Consider the following 20,978-nt stretch of genomic DNA (forward strand, 5'->3'; position numbering starts at 1 on the left):
GCTCTCCCCCTTTCCTGCTGCCTTGACTCCTTCCTACTCACCATTCAACCTAATTTTTATCTGTGAGGTAGGTTAGGCTAATAATGTGTGACTGGCCTAATGTCGCCTAGTGAACTTCCACATTACACTGGGGATCCCAGATTCTTATCTGCAACTGTAACCACTACATCACACTGGTTTTCTTGGGGGTGGCTGCTGTTGAATAGTAGCAAGCAGCCAGTCCTGGTTAAGTCAGGCAAGCTGCATGGAAGCAAGTCATCCAGTGGTTGCTGCCAGGCCTAGCACCTATGAATCATCCCTAGAAGGCCAAAATAGTTCTGGGAAGTGCCTTTTCTCTGTCTTACATGGACAGAAACCAAGGCTTGAAGGCTGGCAATACTGTCAAGGTAGCCCAGCAGCCCCCACAATGCTAATGAGAGGGTATTTTTCCTTAAAGCTTCTATTATTTTTGGGGTTTATAACCCCACATATTTTTTTTAAGATTTCAAATTTTCTGCAAATCTATGGCTTTTTTAGGTTTGTAGAAAGAATTGTTTTGTCTGTTCCTGGCTCGTCTCTGGATTTATGTATGCACACTATAATTAGAGATATTGATTTTTGAAGCCAAGGTTAACAATTCAGTTGCTGTATGAGACTCTGATTTGGAGGGTTGCCCTTGCTTTCTAGAACACAGCCATTTGTGTCCATGTGTGTAGACAGAGAGAGAGTGGTGTTGCGGGGAGGAACTGTGGTCATACAATTATCTCCTTTCTTTTCCATCCTGTTTTGTGATAGATGTGATAGATGATCTCCTGGAACAAAAGAAGCAAAAAAAAAAAAATTAAATGTACAACAATTAACAAATTATGGAGGTGAAATGAATTTGCTTCCAGATTTCTCCTGGATTTTTTTTTGTGTGTGAATGTTGATGCCCAATAAAACCACTAGCAATGTTTAATACCATTTGTTGGTTGGCATGCAATAGAATTTACTATTAGTACTTAATAGTTGAGGAGCCCAGTGGCACAGAGTGGTAAGCTGCAGTACTGCAGTCCAAGCTCTGCTCACCACCTGAATTCGATCCCGACGGAAGTTGGTTTCAGGTAGCTGGCTCAAGGTTGACTCAGCCTTCCATCCTTCTGAGGTCGGTAAAATGAGTACCCAGCTTGCTGGGGGTAAAGGGAAGATGACTGGGGAAGGCACTGGCAAACAAAGTCTGCCTAGTAAATGTGATGTCACCCCATGGGCCAGGAATGACCCGGTGCTTGCACAGGGGACCTTTACTTTTACCTTTACTTAATAGTTGCCATGTATGATACTTGGTTTCTGACACAGCATTCAATAGGTAATGTAAAGTGGTAATTAGTAGTTGATTGCTTCTGAGTGTTCATATTTGAAACCTGCCTGCCAAAATAAAAGCAATCAAGATGTTTCAAGAACTTTAAAGCATCTGAATTCTGAGTGAACTGTTTCACATTCAAGATGCAATTTGGAATTTTGCTTCCAAATTTTGTATTCAAAAATATGAATGCCAAATTTGTAAGGTTGCCAACCTCCAGGTGGTGGCTGGCGATCTCCTGCTATTACAACTGATCTCCAGGTGACAGAGATCAGTTCCTCTGGAGAAAATGGCCGCTTTGGATGGTGGACTTTATGGCATTATACCCCATTGAAGTCCTCCCCTTCCCAAATCCTGCCCTCCTCAGGCTCCACCACACCAAGTCTCCAGGTATTTCCCAACCTGGAGCTGTCACCCCTGTAAATATCGGTAATTTGGCAGATTTTAAATATTTGTAAAATTATGGTCTGCTCGATCTCAAGTGGCTGCTCAAGCTGTAACAAGAGCGGTTGCTTTCTTGAATATTTAATATGACAAGATTCACAGTTGTTAAATTCTGATATAGGCCTTGTGATTAAGCTAGATGTGATCTTGGCTTCAGTATTTTCTTGGCAAGTCTTCACAGCCATTCTTCCTTGTCAGTGTCTTTTTCTTTGTCTTCAAATCTTTTCTTGAAGCTTGCTATTATGGCCTGTATCTTTCTAATTCCTGTTCTCTCTCAGGGAGTATTTGTTGAATCTTTATTATTGAAGGTATTATCTTTGCTGGCAGCACAACAATTTAGGGTGCAGCTCCTTTCCTCTGGAGGACTGTCTATCTTCTGCCGCTGTGGAGAGCAAGAGGGTTTTATTGCTGTGAAATTACCACCTCTTTTTCTTCATGCTTAGAAAACAGCATTCCATTTCTTTTATTTCAATTTTAATTTTCCCTGTTTAATATTGAAGTCAAGAGCTAATTTAATTTTTATCCTATGTCTTGTTCCTGTGTTTCAGTTCCCATCACCATCTCTTCATGGTCCACTTGCTTCAGTCATTGATCTCCTCAATTTGTGTATTTAAACAATCTTTTATTGCTTCTATTTCACTTCCAGAACAACCCTCTATTCCTTGTCAGTTTAACTTCCCTAATGAGGCTTTAGGCCATTTCTGCTTGGCTTCATTTTCTTTGTCTCCCTAATACTTGCATGTATTTTCCTGTTAGACATCTTCAGTTTGGGCAATGAAACAAATATTCTGGGATTACTTGGTATCTTTTGGATCATAAAGGGCATGACCAAGCTGGATAAGCATTTTTAAATCCCATTGATTATAATAAGAAAGTTATGTACACATTCCAGTTACCCTTACTGAAAGAAGAAGAGTTGGTTTTTATATGCTGATTTTCTCTACCTTTTGAGGTGAATCAAACCCCTTACAATCTCCTTCCCTTCTCCTCCCCATAACAGACACCTTGTGAGGTAGGTGAGGCTGAGAGAGCTCTAAGAGAACTGTGACTAGCCCAAGGTCACCCAGCTGGCTTCATGTGTAGGAGTAGGGAATCAAGCCCTGTTCTCCAGATTAGAGGCCACTGCTCTTAACCACTATACCATGTTGGCGCTCTCTGGAGTAGCTTAGTTTTGGTCGCATCATGCCCCATGTATTTGGTCACTATTGAAAGAATAGAAATACTTTGTGTCAGTGTTCAAAGTATTTCACACACATTATCTTCCAGTCCTTACACCAGCCTTGCAAGGTAGGTCAGTGGGTTGGATCCAACAAGCGTTTTCACTGCTGGAAAAGAAAGAAGGTGGTCTTCTTTGACCACCACAAACGCTATGCTGGGGATCATGGGCCTGCATGGAGAAAAAACCCATGTGAAACAGTGGTAAGGAGGGGAATTGGGTAAGAAAGTGGGAAAAGTTGGCTGTATCCAACCCAGTATTATTATCTTAGTACTGTGGATGAGGATCTGAGAGGGAGAGTGGCTGGTGAGTTTGTAACAGAGGTAAGATTTAAACCAGTGATCTGCTGAATTGCAAATCCCATTTTCCTGTAAAGCAGATCTAAGTAGAGTTATACCCTTCTCAGTCAATTGAAGTCAATTGTCTTAGAATTGCACTTTAAGTGCCTCACTAGTAGTATAGTAACATTTCCCTCTGGTGATTCCTGTTTGCCAGGCAAGGCTTCAAATAAGCATTGATATTAAAATTCAGTCTGGTAGAGAATAAACATTTGTGTGTGTGTGATTTGTTCTGCCATTCAGTTAATAACAGTCTTAATTCACTTTGCTGATCATTTGTTTTGAAAATATCTGTTATTCTCATGGTCAAAGGTTGTTGTGTATGTGTGGATGGAGAGATGGATACACTTTACTGTTGACTTTGGGGAGGGGCTGTGGTTCGGTAGCAGAACCTCTGCTTGGCATTCAGGAGGAGGAGTGTGCGCCATTTTTTCTAGTTTTTTTTTTTTTTTTTTTTGAAAACCCGAGAACAGCCAAATCCCCATACGGATATGGGTTTTCCCCCAGATATCCGAAAATTTTCGGATCCATTATACCCTATGGTGAATCTTTCTGGGGCTCTGTGGGGCTGTTTTTAAGGTAGAGGAGCCATCTTTTCTGTATAGTTGCAGGTGACTCTCCTAAGAAGAACCCTTGAGTTTGGTAAAGATTGGGTCAGTGGGTCCAATTTTATGGACCCCCAAAGTAGGTGCCCCCATCCAACCTCCATTGTTTCCAATGGAAGAAAAATGCCCCCCCATCAAATTGGATCCCGTGACCCAAACCTAGCCAAACTTGGGGGTTCTTGTAAGGAGAGGGATAAGCAGCTATGCTGAAAATTTTGTGCCTCTACCTTAAAAAATAGCCCCCCAGAGCCCCAGAAAGATTCCCCATAGGGTATAATGCAGCTGTTCCCTTTAAAAGTTAAAGGGAAGGGATCAATGTTAGTGAATGGTGAATATTTGCAATGCTCGGGGGGGGAGGGGGCTGTTTTTCAAGGTAAGTGCACCAAATTTGCAGCATAGCTGCAGGTGACACTCCTTACACGACCCCCAAGTATGGTGAAGATTGGCTCGGGGGTCCAATTTTATGAGCCCTCAAATGAAGGAAGAATGGGTGCCCATAAAATTGGACCCCCCTGACACAAACTTAACCAAACTTGGGGGTTCTTGTAAGGAGCGGCACAAGCAGCTACACTGAAAATTTAATGCCTCTACTTTGCAAAACAGCCCCCTCCAGAGCCCCTCATAAGAACATAAGAAAGGCCCTGCTGGATCAGACCAAGGTCCATCAAGACTAGCATCCTGTTCACACAGTGGCCAACGAGGTGCCTGTAGGAAGCCCACAAACAAGACGACTGCAGCAGCACCATCCTGCCTGTGTTCCACCGCACCTAATATATTAGGCATGCTCCTATGATCCGGGAGAGAGAGAGAAAAGATTGTCCATTAACTAACATGGAGCTGTTCTCTTTAAAAGTTAGGCGGGAGAGAAAGTCAAAAAGCTGAAAATATTTGGCTTTTTTCAGATTTCAGCTTTTCAACTTTGTTTAAATGGCACCTTTTCTTCATTTCTGACTGAAAAAACAGCTGGAAAAAGCTGCTTTTTTTGGTTCAGCGTATCGGTATGCACACCTCTATTCAGAAGGTCCCAGGTTCAATTCATGATATCTCCAGTTAAAGAATCTGGCAGTAGGTGATGTGAAAGGCCTCTGCCTGAGACCCTGAGGAGCTGCTGCCAGTCTGAGTAGAGTAGACAATGCTGACTTTGATGGACCAAGGGTCTGATTCAGTATAAGGCAGCTTCACGTATGTTCATGTGTGAGGTTCAAAGATACCTGGGCCATGCTGCAAGTTTATTACATGGTCTATTTATTTTATTACCTGGCAAGTGTGGTGTAGTGGTTAAAAGCGGTGGTTTGGAGTAGTGGACTCTGATCTGGAGAACCGGGTTTGATTCCCCACTCCTCCAAATGAGCAGCTGACACTAATCTGGTGAACTGGATTTGTTTCCCCACACCTACACATGAAGCCAGCTGGGTGACCTAGGGCTAGTCACAGCTCTTAGAGCTCTCTCAGCCTCACCTACCTCACAAGGTGTCTGTTGTGGTAGGGGAAGGGAAGGTGATTGTAAGCCGGTTTGATTCTTCCTTAAGTGGTAGAGAAAGTCGGCATATAAAAACAGACTCTTCTTCTTCTATTTTTTTTGTACCAAGCCTTCATTATTCTTTTTATACAACTTTCTATTGTATTAAAAGGTAAGGGTCCCCTGTGCAAGCACTGGGCTTTTACTGACCCTTGGGGTGACATCACATCCCGATGTTTACTAGGCAGACTTTGTTTGCGGAGTGGTTTGCCAGTGCCTTCCCCAGTCGTCTTCCCTTTACCCCCAGCAAGCTGGGTACTCATTTGACCGACCTCGGAAGGATGGAAGGCTGAGTCAACCTTGAGCCGGCTACCTGAAACCAACTTCCTTCGGGATCAAACTCAGGTCGTGAGCAGAGTTTTGGACTGCAATACTGCAGTTACACTCTGCACCACAGGGCTCCTTTCTATTGTATCAACAAAGAGTAATTTTAGTTCAGGTTCTTGCCTGTTTTCCCAATTCCCCAGCATAACCTGGGCGCCTCTAATTTGGTACGCCCAAGCTGTGCCAAGGAGGCTTTACTGAGTTGAGTGACTTTTAAATCACATTTTTTTCCAGTGGGGAAAGGTTTTTCTCTTCCAGAACTTGTACCTATGGGCTGGGACATGCCTCTTGTTTTTAGGATAATATATTATTGTCTCACAATGGAAAAGTAATAAGTCACAGAAAGAGAAAGCAGGAAACGAGGCTGGGATGTTACAAAGCAGATAAAGAAAACCTAAAACCAGAAACTCATATAAATCCTGTTTGTTTTTAACAGCACATCTCCTGGATAGAATCTACAGGGGGGATTTTTAGAGAGTACCTTCTGCTGCTAAATAAATTACACAAATACTTCTCTGCTGTTAAAAAAAAATCATATTTTGAACTCCAAACACTGTGCTGTTAAAAACCGCGCTCATCTTCCTGCCTCTCAGAATATGGAAGCTTCTAGAAGCCTATAAATTTGAAGAACAAAACTTGTGAGTGCTCATACCCCCCCAATGAAAGGTTTCTTGGTCTTACATTGTTCTTAATTTTTTGTGGGGGGGGGGAGATTTGGACCAACAATAATTTATTGGGAAACCTGAGGAAATGCACCATGGACAACATCTCTTCAAATGTATGTGATGTTCTACAAAACAACTGTCGTAGGTTTGTGTAATGTGAAAAGCTGGAAGAACCTACTGGTTGCCGCAGCTCTGAGGTGTAGAAAGGGCCTTTTGGAGTATTGGTTCGATGACTGTTAAAACAAAATCGCTGGTCTGAAAAAGGGATTAACTGTGCTGAAGTGGCGATCCAGTAAAATGCCCTGAAAACAAGGTGAGTGTGATTGATCATTCAGCACCCCATAGCTGTTTCTCGCCTTCGTTACTCTTCTTAAAAGTAGCATGAAAATAAAAGGAGGGGGGGAGCTGCAAAACTGTATCAAAGATTGTATTTCAATAGATGAGAACTTTTCAATAATCACCTTCTGATAATTTCATGAGAAAATTTATGGAAGAGGCTTCAGGCTATCGATGGCACTAATGAAGTAAGATAACCTTAATTACCCAAATGATAATTTGTAATTTGGAAAAGATAATAAGGCAGCCTATGGGGATAACAGATGTGCTCTCTCTCTCTCTCTCTCTCTCTCTCTCTCTGTATGTGTGTGTATGTAAGTGAAAGCATGTGTGTCAATGAATTAATGTTAATCAATGTCTATGAACCAATGTCTATGTTGCCGTGGCTCCTGTCCATCATAAGCCACTACCAGGTTTAGGACATTGCAGCTCAGCACCAAGGGCAATTTCCCCCAACCCATTCCTTCTTAAGGTACGTGATGGGCAGTTCAGGAAATGTCCCTCAATAATAACTAGGCTTGCCAGGTCCCTCTTCACCATACTGACTGTAGCTCTGTTAATGTTATTTACGCTGTTCTGTGCCCGTGCCCTCTCGTCTACATAGGCCAAACTAATCGATCCCTAAAAATAAGGATCGGTGAGCACAGATCGCGCGTGCGCAATGCAGTTTTAGAAGCTCCGATCGTGCCCCATTTCATTCAAGCAAAGCACCGGGACACTGACTTGAAATTTTTTGCTCTCTGGCAATATCAAAAAAGACCATTCCAAAAAGAAAATGTAGATAAGATCTTAAGCCAGAAAGAATCATATTTTATAACATTGTTTAACACCATGATCCCGCATGGATTAAATTCGGCGTGCGATTATTCAGCCTATCTGTGAAGTGGGTGTAACCTTATGTGAAATTTAACAGCGTTTCTATAAATATTCTCTCCCACCTCACCCTGTATCCCATTGTGAATTGAGTCTTGAAATTATCTGAACTTATGTTAGACGTGGAAAAGTTGTCAGTAAGTATCTGTATATTTATATTCTTGCGTGTTATGCTTAGCACTAATTTAATTTTAAAAAAATTATTATCCAATGATACAAGTTGAAATAACGATGAATTTTATTAGAATAAGAAGCATCGTGGGATAGCCTTAAGAGCAGCAAGTCTTCTACATTCTTCAGCAAAGGGATCTGAAAAAAAGAAGAAGAAAATTAATTAAGAAGAGAATATATATTATTTATGGACTATTATGTTGTACTGATGAAAAATAGTATGAAACAGGACATTTACCGGAAGCCTGCCTGTATTCTGTCCTAAATATTGTGACCTTTTTGGTACTATATGCTTTTGTGAAGAAACAAAAGATATAAATATTTTTTGATTGTTATTATTGTCATTGGATTAATTGCACTTTATATAGCCATAGAGATTGTTGCATTTTGAGTACCTGGAGGTTGGCAACCATATGTCTAGTGGCAAGGCTGCCCCTGAATCCTATGTTGGACTAATCAATAAGGTTTATTCTTAGGAAAATGTTATTAGGATTGTACTGTTAGTCTGTGCTAGTGGACATTTCTCCATCTTGGGGCAGGTGTGAAGTAGTGCTTCTCTTGTTCTGTCATGAAGCCAATCACATGGAGCACTCATTCAAGCCCGTCTCCTCATAAGAAAATTCATATAAAACTCAATACCTGATGATTCAGATACATCATATGGCAACAAAATCCCTGTATCAAGTCTCATCTAAAAGGAAATGTGTTGGTTTGCCCCATTATCCAAATAAGAGAAAGAGGGTTTTTCCTGCTGTTTTAGCTGTATCCTTTCCAATGCTATGTTGTTTTTATTAGTTTATTTTGTCTTTAATTAAAAATATTTTTATTTAAACATTTAATTTAAACATAACTATAGTTGGTGTTTCATGTACAATGATACAATAAAGGAGACATGATTTTACAAGCTACACTTAATACTAAAGAAAAGGGAACAAACAATTTGTTAAAATATAATGATACATACTTTGGGTACAGGATGGGTAATACACTGCTATTTGTAACTATTTTCTTCAGTTAAAAAGAAAACAGGCATTTACTGTCAACTGCATCTTGTTTATTATATGAAATATGTTACAATGGAACATCAGTTAGTGTAATTTTTGTCTAAAGAACCCTTGTTGTCATCTTGTTAAACACTGATTTTCCTTTTTTGTTCTCTGCTATGTTTGTTAATGAACTACATGGAGGAAGGGCTTTTTATCAAGACTTCACCTTTGCGTTGTTAATATCCTTAATACATTTTGATCTTTTCTCATGGGTGGTTCGTATTTTTTCCTTTCTGTTGTTTAAATAGCTGAGGCTTTTACTATCTTGAGTTATTAATGTTTCTTTTGCTCCAAAACATCTATTATCATAGTCTGTTGTGCTTTCTCATCTCGGCATTTTAATGTCTGTGGACCATTTGATATCTACAGCAATCTCTATTGTACCATCTGTTGTTTTCTCACTCTCTGTACTTGCTTCTAAGCCCTTATCTTGTTTTTATGTTTCTCAACCATCAGACAATATTTGTTTCTAAAATGATAGTTTTTAATTGAAAGTTCCCATTTCAAAGCGATCATGTATTTTCTCCCAAAATTCTCTCTATTAAAAAAAAAAATTCATAGTGATCATGTATGTTGCCAACCTAAGGGCAGGGAAAGGTAGAAGGGAGGAAACAAGGGGACACAGAAACAAGCTGAAAACTGGGTGAAGTTAAACAAGCCACAGCTTTATTGATTCCAGCCAATGGAGCACTGGCGTGGCACAGGGCACAGATCTTGCTACCCTAGCCGAGTCTAAAGAAATGACTGGGCACTGAAAAAACAAATGGCTGCTCCTTGCACCCAGCCCTATAATTAGCTCACAAGGCCCCATTTCAGGTCCCTTGTGTGTGTGTGGGGTTGGGGGGCAGAGACCAGACAGCAAGCAAAAGAAAGAACTCCCTATTGGTGGGGGTCTGAGCCCACTACTCTGGCAGTGACAAAATGGCCACCACTTGGGCCAGATTCTAGTCCTCTTGTGGAGGTGGTGGCAGCCTCATGAGGGCTCAGCCTGTCCATAGAATATTTCTGCTGGTGAGGACTAGGGCTGTTGGAAAAAAAAAATTCAGTAAAATTCAGGTTCGGGTTTATTGGCAATCCCCCCCACCCTGGGAAAACCCTGACAACATGTAAATATGTTCTACTAGTCAGAAGTTTGGACATTAGATCAAACTGATCCAGTTGACAGCTAGGGTCATGTGACTGAGCTAGCCTGAACCGGCTTGAACGGCCAGAAAAGGGATTTTCCAGTCTGACTCAGAATGACTCAGCTAATGAACGTGATTGGTTGACAATATAGCTGTAAATGTATATAGGTTCATGTAATACATACAGAGATGTTCTAGGAGAAAAGCTGATGTATTGGCGAACCAGTTTGTTACTCAGAACTGCAAACCGGATTGTGTAAATATTGTAAATAAATTGTACGTAGCAGAACTGGTGTGGACTGAAGTTTCTGCCAGGTGTACTCCTGCATTCCAGCTAAGCTGCGTGCGTCAAAACCGAATGCCGAATTTCCTACACTGGTAAAAGTAGGGATTCGGCTTTAAATTCAGGTTTCCTGAAAAATTTGGCCATTTAAACCCTATGGGGGCTTTTTGGGGCTTTCCGTAACTCCTGGGGGCATTTTTGCAGGTAGAGGTCCCATATTTTCAGGGTAGCTAGAAGGGACCCTCCTTGCAAGAACCCCCAAGTTTGGTAAAGATTGGTCAGGGGGTCCAGAGTTATGGGGTCTGGAAAGGGTCCCCCATCCTCCTCCATTGAAATGCATTGGCAAAGTGGCTATGTTCAGATGCTTTAGTGTGATCTTTGCAATGTATCTCAATGGAGAAGCTGGGATTTAAATGGTGAGAAAGTTCGCCTGCACCTCCATAGACATATATTGTATCCGGATACATTGTATCTCTATGGAGGCTTGGGGTGAACTTTCCCACTGTTTAAAGCCTGGCTTCTCCATATCCGGCTTTTTGAGGAATGGCAAATTTGGCTTTGCCAATCTACTGGATTTTGCAGACTCAGTAAACCTGAATTTTACAGAATTTGCATTTTTTTCAGTATTTTTTCGGTTCAGTTTTTATTGAACCCACAGCCCTAGTGAGGACTATGGGCCTTGCCACATGTTTAAACGGCAGAGTTCAGCTCTAAAATGGCATCTCATCCATAGGTTGTACCTATGGATGCATAATACCTAGTTTGGCCCTCAGAATGGTTGCAAATTAGAAGTTAAAGAAATGGAGTCACCATTCCACAGTTTTGAAGTATTTGTTTTAAAGTAAACCACTTTGCAGTCAGCTTGGGATTTTCTCAGGTATTTTTTAATTGGGTTGGATCCAGCCAGTTTTTTGCTCAGTCTTACCCAGTTCTGTTCCACGTGGCTTTTTTTGGTAGACAAAAGGCACCTCCTCCTTACTTTTTCACCACCGGGAAAAGCTGGTTAGATCCAACCCTTGATTATTAGTTAGGCAACAATTTAGATATCATTCCATCAGTAGTAAAGATAACAGGCATTAAAAAGCATACAAAAGTAAGCTAAAATTTGAATTCAGATATTTAGGAAAAGAAGGAGGGAAGAACTAGGGCTCCTCAAAAAATGCCCCCAAGAATGGGAACGTGGCAGGTTAATTCAACTGATAACTAAAATGCCATTAGGATAAAGTTTGGAGTGGGAGAAAAGAAGCAAATGTGAATAAAAAGTACAAAATAAAAGACTTTTACATTGTACCCAAGAGCAAAAAGTGAACGTGGAGGAAAAAAAATGACATTCATATCAGAGAAACAAAAACAAATTATTAAAATACTAATTAGTGACACTCGATGACACCAGCAACACATTAATATTCAGAACAATACAAAACAGTATCCAAAGGCATTGGCCATGAATCTAAAATAGCGGTTAACAGCCGCTCTTCAAAACTCAGAGCTGAATTGTTTTTACTTTTTTTTGCCCTAAAGTGACAATTAACAATCATTAATAAATCAGGCATGAAAGCTCTGGTTTTGTGTTTTGCAACATTTGTTCCCCTTGCCAAAGAGCAAACGTTCATGTAAAACTGAAGTTGTTCCAGTTGTGTATAACAGAATAAGTTAAAAATGAAACAGGTGGCTGATAGATGGTGTGTGTGTGTGTGTTTTTAAAAATCCTTTTCTTTCCACTTACGTGCAAAAGGTCCTGGCACTTACTCCTGGCTTCCTCCCCACACCATTTTTCAACCTGAAACGATGATGGGGAAGTATGGGCATATAACACCCTCCAGTGCTGATTCAGGTAAGAGAAAAAGCAGGGGGTGGCAGGAGCCCTTCTCTCCTCATGCCATGGGGTTTTAACTGAGTCAAGTCATTGTGGTGCAGTCTTTGTAGAAACCCACTCCTTCAAAATAGCAGGTGTCCCTGGGGTGCTATATCATCTAATTCAGCCTGTGATGGACAAGGGTAGGTTCCACCTGTCCCTAAGAGCAACCAAAGAGAGCTGACAGATGTTGGGGAGACTGTCAGAAAACAGCAGTTGGAAGTTGGCAGGTAGGGCATGGGAGAGTAAACAGTATATCTGATCGAGTGAAGCTGAGGTGAAGATCAGCTTTAAGCTAGCTGACTGGAAAGAGCCAATTTGTAACACAGAATCCAAGATGCTGGAATAGGGGAACCGTTCAAAAGTTCAATGGAAGTGAAGCGTTGTGACCTCTACCTTACTTTCTTCAGTGTTATGTTCAAACCATCAATTAAAATTAATTTCTTGTTTTGTTTAACTCTGTGGGCTGTGCATCTCAGGGAAAGAAACACACACGCCAGTGAAGAGTTCAGTCTGTTTACGATATCAATAAATGTTTAGGATATCAACAAATGGTGGCAGCGTATGAATGGAACAGTGTTTGAGCCCCCAACCCTAAGAACACTGTGAAGTATTTGAGTGAGGACCTGCCATTAAAGGGGGCAGGGCTACCCTGTCTGCTGATATCTTTGTGAGTAAGAGAGAGGACTGGGAATGCTAATGGCCGTGGCTCTCTTGAGATTTTAAAAGAGGGAAGAATGGTCGTGAGTCTGACGGTCTGACCAGCTTGTAACCCTGAACCTGAGAAAGAAAGGTGTATAGGGTGGTGGGCACTCTGTGTGAGTGGAGAAGGGGCATCACTGTTGTCAGTGGGCAGAGTTGATTATATGCTTATTCTCCAGATCACCCTAAGCATGCAGATCCAGCTCACCCTCAGCATGCAGATCCAGATCACCCTCAGCATGCAGACTACATTCCATAAGTCTCCAGAGCCTGTGTCATCTTGCCATAAGGTGTGAATCAGTTCACTTAGAAGAAAGGCGATTTCAAGGTTTGGATGCAGCTACCTTCCAGAAGCTAAGTGTATATCTGGGTCTGTTCAGTGCCTAACTAGAAGACCTCTGGAGAACCTTAGGGGAGGGGCTGTGGCTCAGTGGTAGAGCATCTGCTTGGTATGCAGAAGGTCCCAGGTTCAATCCCTGGCATCTCCAGTTAAAGGGACTAGGCGGGTAGGTGATGTGAAAGAGCGCTGCCTAAGACCCTGGAGAGCCTCTGCCAGTCTGAGTAGACAATACAGTCTTTGATGGACCAAGGGTCTGATTCAGGATAAGGCAGCTTCATGTGTTCAATCTTGTTTATGCTGCCTTAAAATAGTGAGATAGCATGGGATCCATTACACCAAATATTAGACGGATTCCACTAGAAGTAGCTGAGCTCTGTCATTTGGTTATCATATGTAGTCTGTGTCTAAAATGGAATTGTTCAGAAGAGCATTTTAAAGTTATAAAGTGAATTAGGTTGTAATGAATGTCTGTGAAATTTAAGGCAGTTTTCATTGCGTACATTGCACTGTTAACCCTGTTTTAGTTACATCTGGTGTTTTATGTTCCTGATGTAACTGAAAACCATAACAAGATTTAAATAACCTTTCATTTTCTGAAGTCGGCATCTTTTTCTTATATCTGAAACGGAATGAACAACAGAGTTGGAAATGTAATCACCCTACAAGCATGCTTGTAAAACCATAATTCAGAAATAGGGTTTACAGCGCAATGGCTATGCCTATTTATTTCAAAGGAGCAATTAAATAATTTCCCAGTTTTTTTAAAAAAAAGACATTTGTATAATATTATAAAAGGCACAGTGATATGAATGACAAATTTGGATTGAAACAGTTTCAGTGTTTTCAGTGTTTCTGCTTTGGGACATAAACTACATATTGAGTATATAAACTTTTTTCTGTGTAATAAGAAAATCATGCAGTATGAAAAATCCATTAAAAAGAAATGACTTCTTTAAAGAACCCACCCCTCATTCTTGGCTGTTTCGAGGAAAGTGGGCACAGTATTTAGCTTGCCATCTCCTTAGGTCAATTTCTTGCTTTAATATTAAACTGCAGCTGTGAACATGTGTTATAACAGAAATGAAGTAATGGAAAATCATCCTGTTGTGAAAGCATATTAGAATCCACAAATGAGTAGGCTCGGGGCATTTGCGCAGCACAGTAGTGCGCAAAGCTGGCAACCGTTCAGCTCCTAAATGGTTCATAGGTTTGCCTCGATTTTGGATAAATCTCAACATATTATTGAGAAGTGCTATATGTCTAGCAGGTGGAAAATGTACCACCAAACCACCACCACAACAAAAATGTCTTATCAACATCCAGAATGTATTTCCCATCCTTCGATAAGGTGAGGATCTAAATATAGTAGGATTGTAGAACTGACTACCTCACACAGGGATTTTTAGATACCTCTTCTCCAGTTAAACCATCCTTGGGTACCTAATATAGAGAATGTTATTTCTGCTATGGCAGAGAGACCAAAAAACTATGCCCCAAAGCAAGGAGAGGGTTGCAGAAGTATACCCATGAACTGTCTGCCAGAATAGGCAAAAGGGCAATGAAAGTCATATGAAACAGACTATTTCTGATATGGTATAGTCATAAAATGGGGCTCAAATTGCACGTGGAGGACTGCTTGTTTAAAATACCTTTTACTCAACTGTACTATTTTAATATTGCAGATACATTTGTATTAGTATTATCGTTTATATGACAAAAAATTAAAGCAATGATTCATAGGTTCTTGTAAATTGGCATAACAGTTCAAAATCCATAACAACCCAAATCTATTCTCACTGTACTGTTTAAGAATACAGGAGTAGAATTGCATGTAGGAATGCCCCACTCTCCTCCAAACCAGCATATTAGGGAGAAGATTAGACTAGCATCTTTCTTTCTGAGAGCTAGTTTCCCACATGCTGGGAAGTTTAAAACATGGGGGTGATATAATACTCCATCTTCCATCTGAAGCAGTGCGATCACCTAATAGTTTAGGCCCGGTCTAACATTCAGTGATTCCAGGCAAGTTTGGAGTAGGTTTGGAAAATAGCTGTGATACAATATTCAAACAATCTCAATCTAATCCAGGATTGCCAACCTCCAGGTGGTGCCTAAAGTTCTCCTGGAATTACAACTGATCTCCAGACAACAGAAATCCTTTTCCCTCGAGGAAATGGCAGTTTCAGGGAGTAGATTCTATAGCATCACTTCCCCAGAGACCTCCCTCCTTCCTCTCCTCAAATTCACCTTCTTCAGGCACCTCCCCAAACATCACTGGAAATTTATTTACAGCTTTAAAAAAAAAAATGCTTGCAAACTTCTAAGTGATATATCAGTGAAAAATTTGCACTTGCATGATGAAGAATGTTCTTCATTGAAAAACTTTTGAGGAACATAAGAATTGTCACATTGATAAGAAAGAGACCCTTTGAAAATGGAAAATAATGCTTAAATTTATTGTGGACTAGTGTTATAGCTGTGTTATAAGTAGACAAGAGTAGGAGTCCAGTAGCACCTTAAAGACTAACAAAATTTCTGGCAGGGAATGAGCTTTCGTGAGTCACAGCTCACTTCTTCAGATACAGTTAGCTGTATCACTTTCTAGCTGTATCTGAAGAAGTGTGCTGTGGCTCACGAAAGCTCATACACTGCCTGAAAATTTGTTAGTCTTTAAGGTGCTACTGGACTCCTACTCTTTTCTACTGCTAGTGACAGACTAACATGGCTACCCATTGTGAACTGTGTTTTAAGTAACTGTTACTCTCTTACAACAGAGTAGTGGTGATTTCTACTGGAAGCTTATAGAGTTTTATAGGGTTTGTCTACAGAAATTAGGTTAACAATACATCACTGGACTATAAATAAGAGCTCAGAATCTTTTACATATTTTAAATGGTACTTTTCAGGCAAATGTCAATTTTTTAAAAAACCTTATATTGTCTGTTAGAAATTCAGCAAAACAAGTATCAGTTTACATGCTTTAAAGTTACAGAGAATGATCATGTGAACAAAGACAGGGCCTTCAGTTAACAATGACTTATGGGGACTGCTGTAATGGAAAAAGGGAAAAACAAAGTTTATAGGGTTTACATGACCAATTTATGAACGTGTATTTTGGCCTTTAGAAGATGTTTTAGTAATTAATGAAGACTAATCATATCCAAATTATGGATTCAGGCTACTTCCTACTGAAATAAATAGCAAAATTCCCATTCATTATGTATGTATGTTGTATTACGTTGTCAGTTTGTGAATAATTTACTTTGATATGGGATATGGGATAATAAGCACTGTAATATATCATTGTGTTGATCTTAAGAAAAGCTACTACATGGATTATGTCATTCAGGAACTAGGCATTCATTCATTCACTCATTTAAACATAAGAAAAGTTTTTTGAGGAAGCATACCATACCTCATAAAATACATGACCTTTTGAAAACAGAGTGATTAAAATGAAAACCAACAGTGATAAAACATCAACAATAAATATGATATTAGTGGCTTTAGAAAATAAAGGCAACAAAATCAGTAATGACTCATCACCGAAGTCTGGGGGAAAAAAAGTATTTATTTGGCACTTAAAAATCACACAGAGAGCAATCCTACGATGGTCTACTCAGAAGTAAGTCCTAGTTTATTCAATAGGACTTACTCCCAGGAAAGTGTTCTTAGGATTGCAGCAAGGAAAACAGATGAAGGGAAGGAATTCTATGAGCCTTGCCTCTAGTTGCCTCCTTTATTGTTTTTGTTTTAAATATATTTTATTGTCTTTATAAAGGGATTCAGAAAATAAGAAGGGAAACAAAGGGAAAAGGATCAGGACTTTTTCTACATCCAAGCATTACACAGTCAAAATTATTGTTGAGTCAAAATAACATCAGTTGTCTTAAACGCATAACCATTATTATAAACACTCGCGAAGTAATTTCTAGAATAATTATCTAAACTCCTTATTTTTAATAATTATTCATGGCACATGAGTAATAATCATATAAAGGTTGCCATTTTGTCATGAATTCATCCACTGAGCTCATTTTTAGCAGGTGAGTTAAAGGTAAAGGGGTGGTTTGCCAGTGCGTTCCCCAGTCATCTTCCCTTTACCCCCAGCAAGCTGGGTACTCATTTTACTGACCTCAGAAGGATGGAAGGCTGAGTCTACCTTGAGCCGGCTACCTGAAACAGACTTCCGTCGGGATCGAACTCAGGTCGTGAGCAGAGCTTGGACTGCAGTACTGCAGCTTACCACTCTGCGCCACGGGGCTCCTAGCAGGTGAGTTAGTCTAGTCATTAATGCAAAGTCAAAAAGTTTGCTACTCCATTCTGTAATAGCCAGTATTGTATTGGATTTCCAATATCTAGCATAGACAATTATAGCAGCAGAAGTTGCCTCCTTTTTTGGTTCTGGAGGGAATGGCACACAGAGCTGGGTTTCCAATGAAGATCTGGGCATATTCAAAAGGGAGAAGGTGGACATTAAGATACCCAGTTTCCAGGCCAATATACAACTTTCATGACAATTTTTTCTACAGCAGTGGAGGTGATCTGATTCTGATAATTAATGTGAAATCATTGCATGTAGATCAGGTTATTATACTAAAATGTTTGATCTGTCAAGGATACCCTTTCTTGTTGTTATGGACTATTTAATGGTGCTATAAATACAGTTGACCCACTTTGGTTGTTTCTTCTCATTAAGTGCAGAATTTAGTTGTACTGCGCATTATTGTTCTGCTGGGATTCTGACAATTTCTTTGAAGCTCTTTCTTGTTGATTACAAAAATGTGCAGTTTATATGGCTTTAATGAATGCATGAACTAGCTTTAGCACTACACAGAGATACCAAATAATGCTTGAGTAAGGGCTAGTTTACACAGCGGTCACAACAAGGTTGGATCCAGCCAGCATTTCTGCTGCTGAAAAAGGGAGGCGGGTTACACTTCTATTACCAAAAAGGCTATGCTGGGGATCATGAGACCAGCATGCACAAAAGCCATGTAGAGCCTATAGTAAGGAGGAAAATTATATGAGCTTGATTGAAAAAGCTGGCTGAATCCAGCCCAGTGTTTATAAACAATTATAAACACAGAGGTTAAGATTAAAAAAATAGACAAACAGAACCCAGAAAAGTACCATCTTTTATCCTTTAGATGTAAAGGAAAATATTCAAATATTTATACAACTATTTCCCATATGTTTCCATGCATCTAATATTTCAAATTTTTATTTCATTCGAATAGTTAATCGAATCATACTAAACAAATCTTTGAGTTGTTCTATCGCATCTTTCATATGTGGGACTGAGTGCTTTTTCAAAAATTATGGAAAACCAATTGAGAGCCATGTGATGTAGTGGTTAGGAGCAGTGGACTCTAATCTGGAGAACCAGGTTTGATTTCCCACTCTACCACATGAGGGCAGGGTGAAGTGGACATTGTACCAGTTTCTTAGTTCTTCTCCTTGCTTGCTGCCAGTCTTATTTAAAGTTATTTTCAGACAACAGCTTCTGCATTCTCAGGGGGCAATGGAGGTCATTGACAGAAACATGAAATTTAGTATCAATGCTCTACTTATTCAAGAAAATATCAATGGAAGGTAATACTGCAAAGCAACTAGTTTCTGATGTGAATGACAAACCCGATGTGACTTTTCTGCTAAAATAAAACAAAATCAATATCTGAGCACCTTTTCCTATATTCAAAATAAGTCATATGGGTATGTTTCAATTGCTTATTTTAAAGATGGTCAAGACAGTATCATACTTTAACTAACAGCTGATCAGTGATTGTTTTCTGTAAGATCACTTTGGAGTTAAACATAGCTTTCATACTTTTTTTATTTTTAAAAAGCTATATTTTCCAGGACAAACTCAAAACAACCTTTTAGAAATAGGATTGTGATTTTTTTCAAGAACTTAAGGTTTCTATATCACCGTTATATAAGAAATAAGTATATATCAAAAATAAGTACTCCAGGAATTGGCTGGATATTGTTACTCTTCGGGAAAATCTTCATGGTCAAGTAATGAAATGAGAAAATGTGAGTCAAGAATATCCAGATTTCCAAAAGTGGAAATCAGAAGAGGAGGACAGTCTAACCAGCAAAAGACAGAAAAGAGAATAACTATTCGAGATTATTTCTGCTGCTGAAAGTCATGTCAGAAGCAGCTGTAGACAATGGCTTGCCTGAAGGCTAATTATTTCTAGAGAAGACTTATGAAGGTATCCAAAAGAAGTGTGTTGAGAGCTGTAGCGGAGCGTTTGCTAAAGTATTTCCTGCGCCGATGGTGGGAAGAACGACTGAAATAGCTCTAATGAAATAGCTCTTATGGATGGAAGGCAGGTCTGAGAAATCCTGGTATAAAGTATTTTGTTCATCTAAATGATATTTATTCTGTGATTGGGATGTCTGTTTCCAGACTTCCCTTGTCGAGCAGAGCATACGTAGATCAAAACTGTTGGGTTGTGATCTATTATTGCATGGCCTATGGCATCATTTGATGAAATCCAGGCTGGTGACTTCATGTTGGATTGTAGACGTGGCCTGGGAACAGTACTTCTGGAACCTGCAACTGAATGGCTTAATGTGCATTATTTGAGAACTGACAGAAGTGATTCACAGTTACAAGGAGCCTATTCTAATATTGAAGCTGCAGGCTTGGTGGGTAAAAATCAACTTGAAAGCTTCTGTGACTGAATTGACATTGCCTCCAAAAAAGCATCATTGTTTTTGCTACCATCCCATTAGAGGAAAAGCTCAAAGTAACAAACAGCATTAAGTTTCCACCAAACAATTTACATGATATTGAAAAGGTGCTTTGTGTTGGAGGAACTGTTGTACTGTTACTTAGTCAAGGACTCTATAAGTGTGTCAATGGTCTCATTTCCAGTGGTCCTGAGGCTGAGAATCACAACTCTGTAGAATCTACAAGTGACTATACAGAACGTGGAGTGGTGTCACTTGAGTCAGACATTGAGGAAAAAACTGGTAGCTCCAGGATTATTTCCCCATTAGTTCATGGGATAGAGAGAGAAGCCATTACAAAGACAATTCTTGGTTCTTTAATCTTTAATACTGGTAGAAACTTTTAAAAGTCAGCCTTGGCAAAATAAATGCTTTCATGTGCCAGCATAAGAAAGTAATTGCAGGCTTTGCAAGGACAAAAAGCTAGAAGCAGCACATTAGAATCACTGTATATGTAAAAGGTTGGGGCTTGTGCTTCAATTAGGGTTGCCAGGTTCCTCTTTGCCACCTGCGGGAAGTTTTTGGGGTGGAGCCTGAGGAGGATGGGGCTTGGGGAGGGGAGGGACTTCAACGCCATAGAGTCCAACTGCCAAAACGGCCATTTTCTCCAGGTGAACTGATCTCTGTCAGCTGGAGATGAGTTGTAATCACAGGAGATCTCCAGCTAATACCTGGAGTTTGGCAGCCCTAGCTTCAAATCACATGGAGCTGGAGCAGCTGTGCTTTGCCAAATATGATGGAATTGCACTGGCTTCCATAGTTTGAGTAAACCCCCAAAGCCCATAGAAAGGGTGAGCAGCTGGAGACCCTTAGGCCAAGTCTAACCCTATGAGGAATGCTAATTGATTCCCTCCAACCCCACCACATCAGTCTAGAGACAGAGCAGTTTGAAGAAAGTGGCATCATTAAAGCAGTCCTAAATGGTGATTTGGGGTGTGTGGAATGGCATAGTATAGCCCGATCTCATCAGATCTCAGAAGTGGGGTCGGTACTTGGAAGGAAGACATCCAAGGAAGGCCGCGACAACCACCTGTGCCTAATCACTTGCCTTGAAAACCCCACCAGGGGTCGCTAT

At 40.1% G+C, this 20,978-nt stretch overlaps 1 non-coding gene and 1 pseudogene across 1 annotated transcript; both read left to right on the forward strand.

Moving 5' to 3' along the window:
• Positions 1-13,235: 13,235 nt before the first annotated feature.
• On the forward strand, positions 13,236-13,307 carry TRNAT-GGU (transfer RNA threonine (anticodon GGU)). Its single transcript has one exon. It is a non-coding gene; the product is annotated as a tRNA-Thr (tRNA).
• A 5,376-nt stretch (positions 13,308-18,683) lies between these two features.
• Positions 18,684-20,250, forward strand: LOC130482371 (THUMP domain-containing protein 2-like; annotated as a pseudogene).
• Positions 20,251-20,978: the final 728 nt, after the last annotated feature.

This window comes from Euleptes europaea, chromosome 9 (assembly GCF_029931775.1).
Source record: "Euleptes europaea isolate rEulEur1 chromosome 9, rEulEur1.hap1, whole genome shotgun sequence".
Taxonomy (NCBI): domain Eukaryota; kingdom Metazoa; phylum Chordata; class Lepidosauria; order Squamata; family Sphaerodactylidae; genus Euleptes; species Euleptes europaea.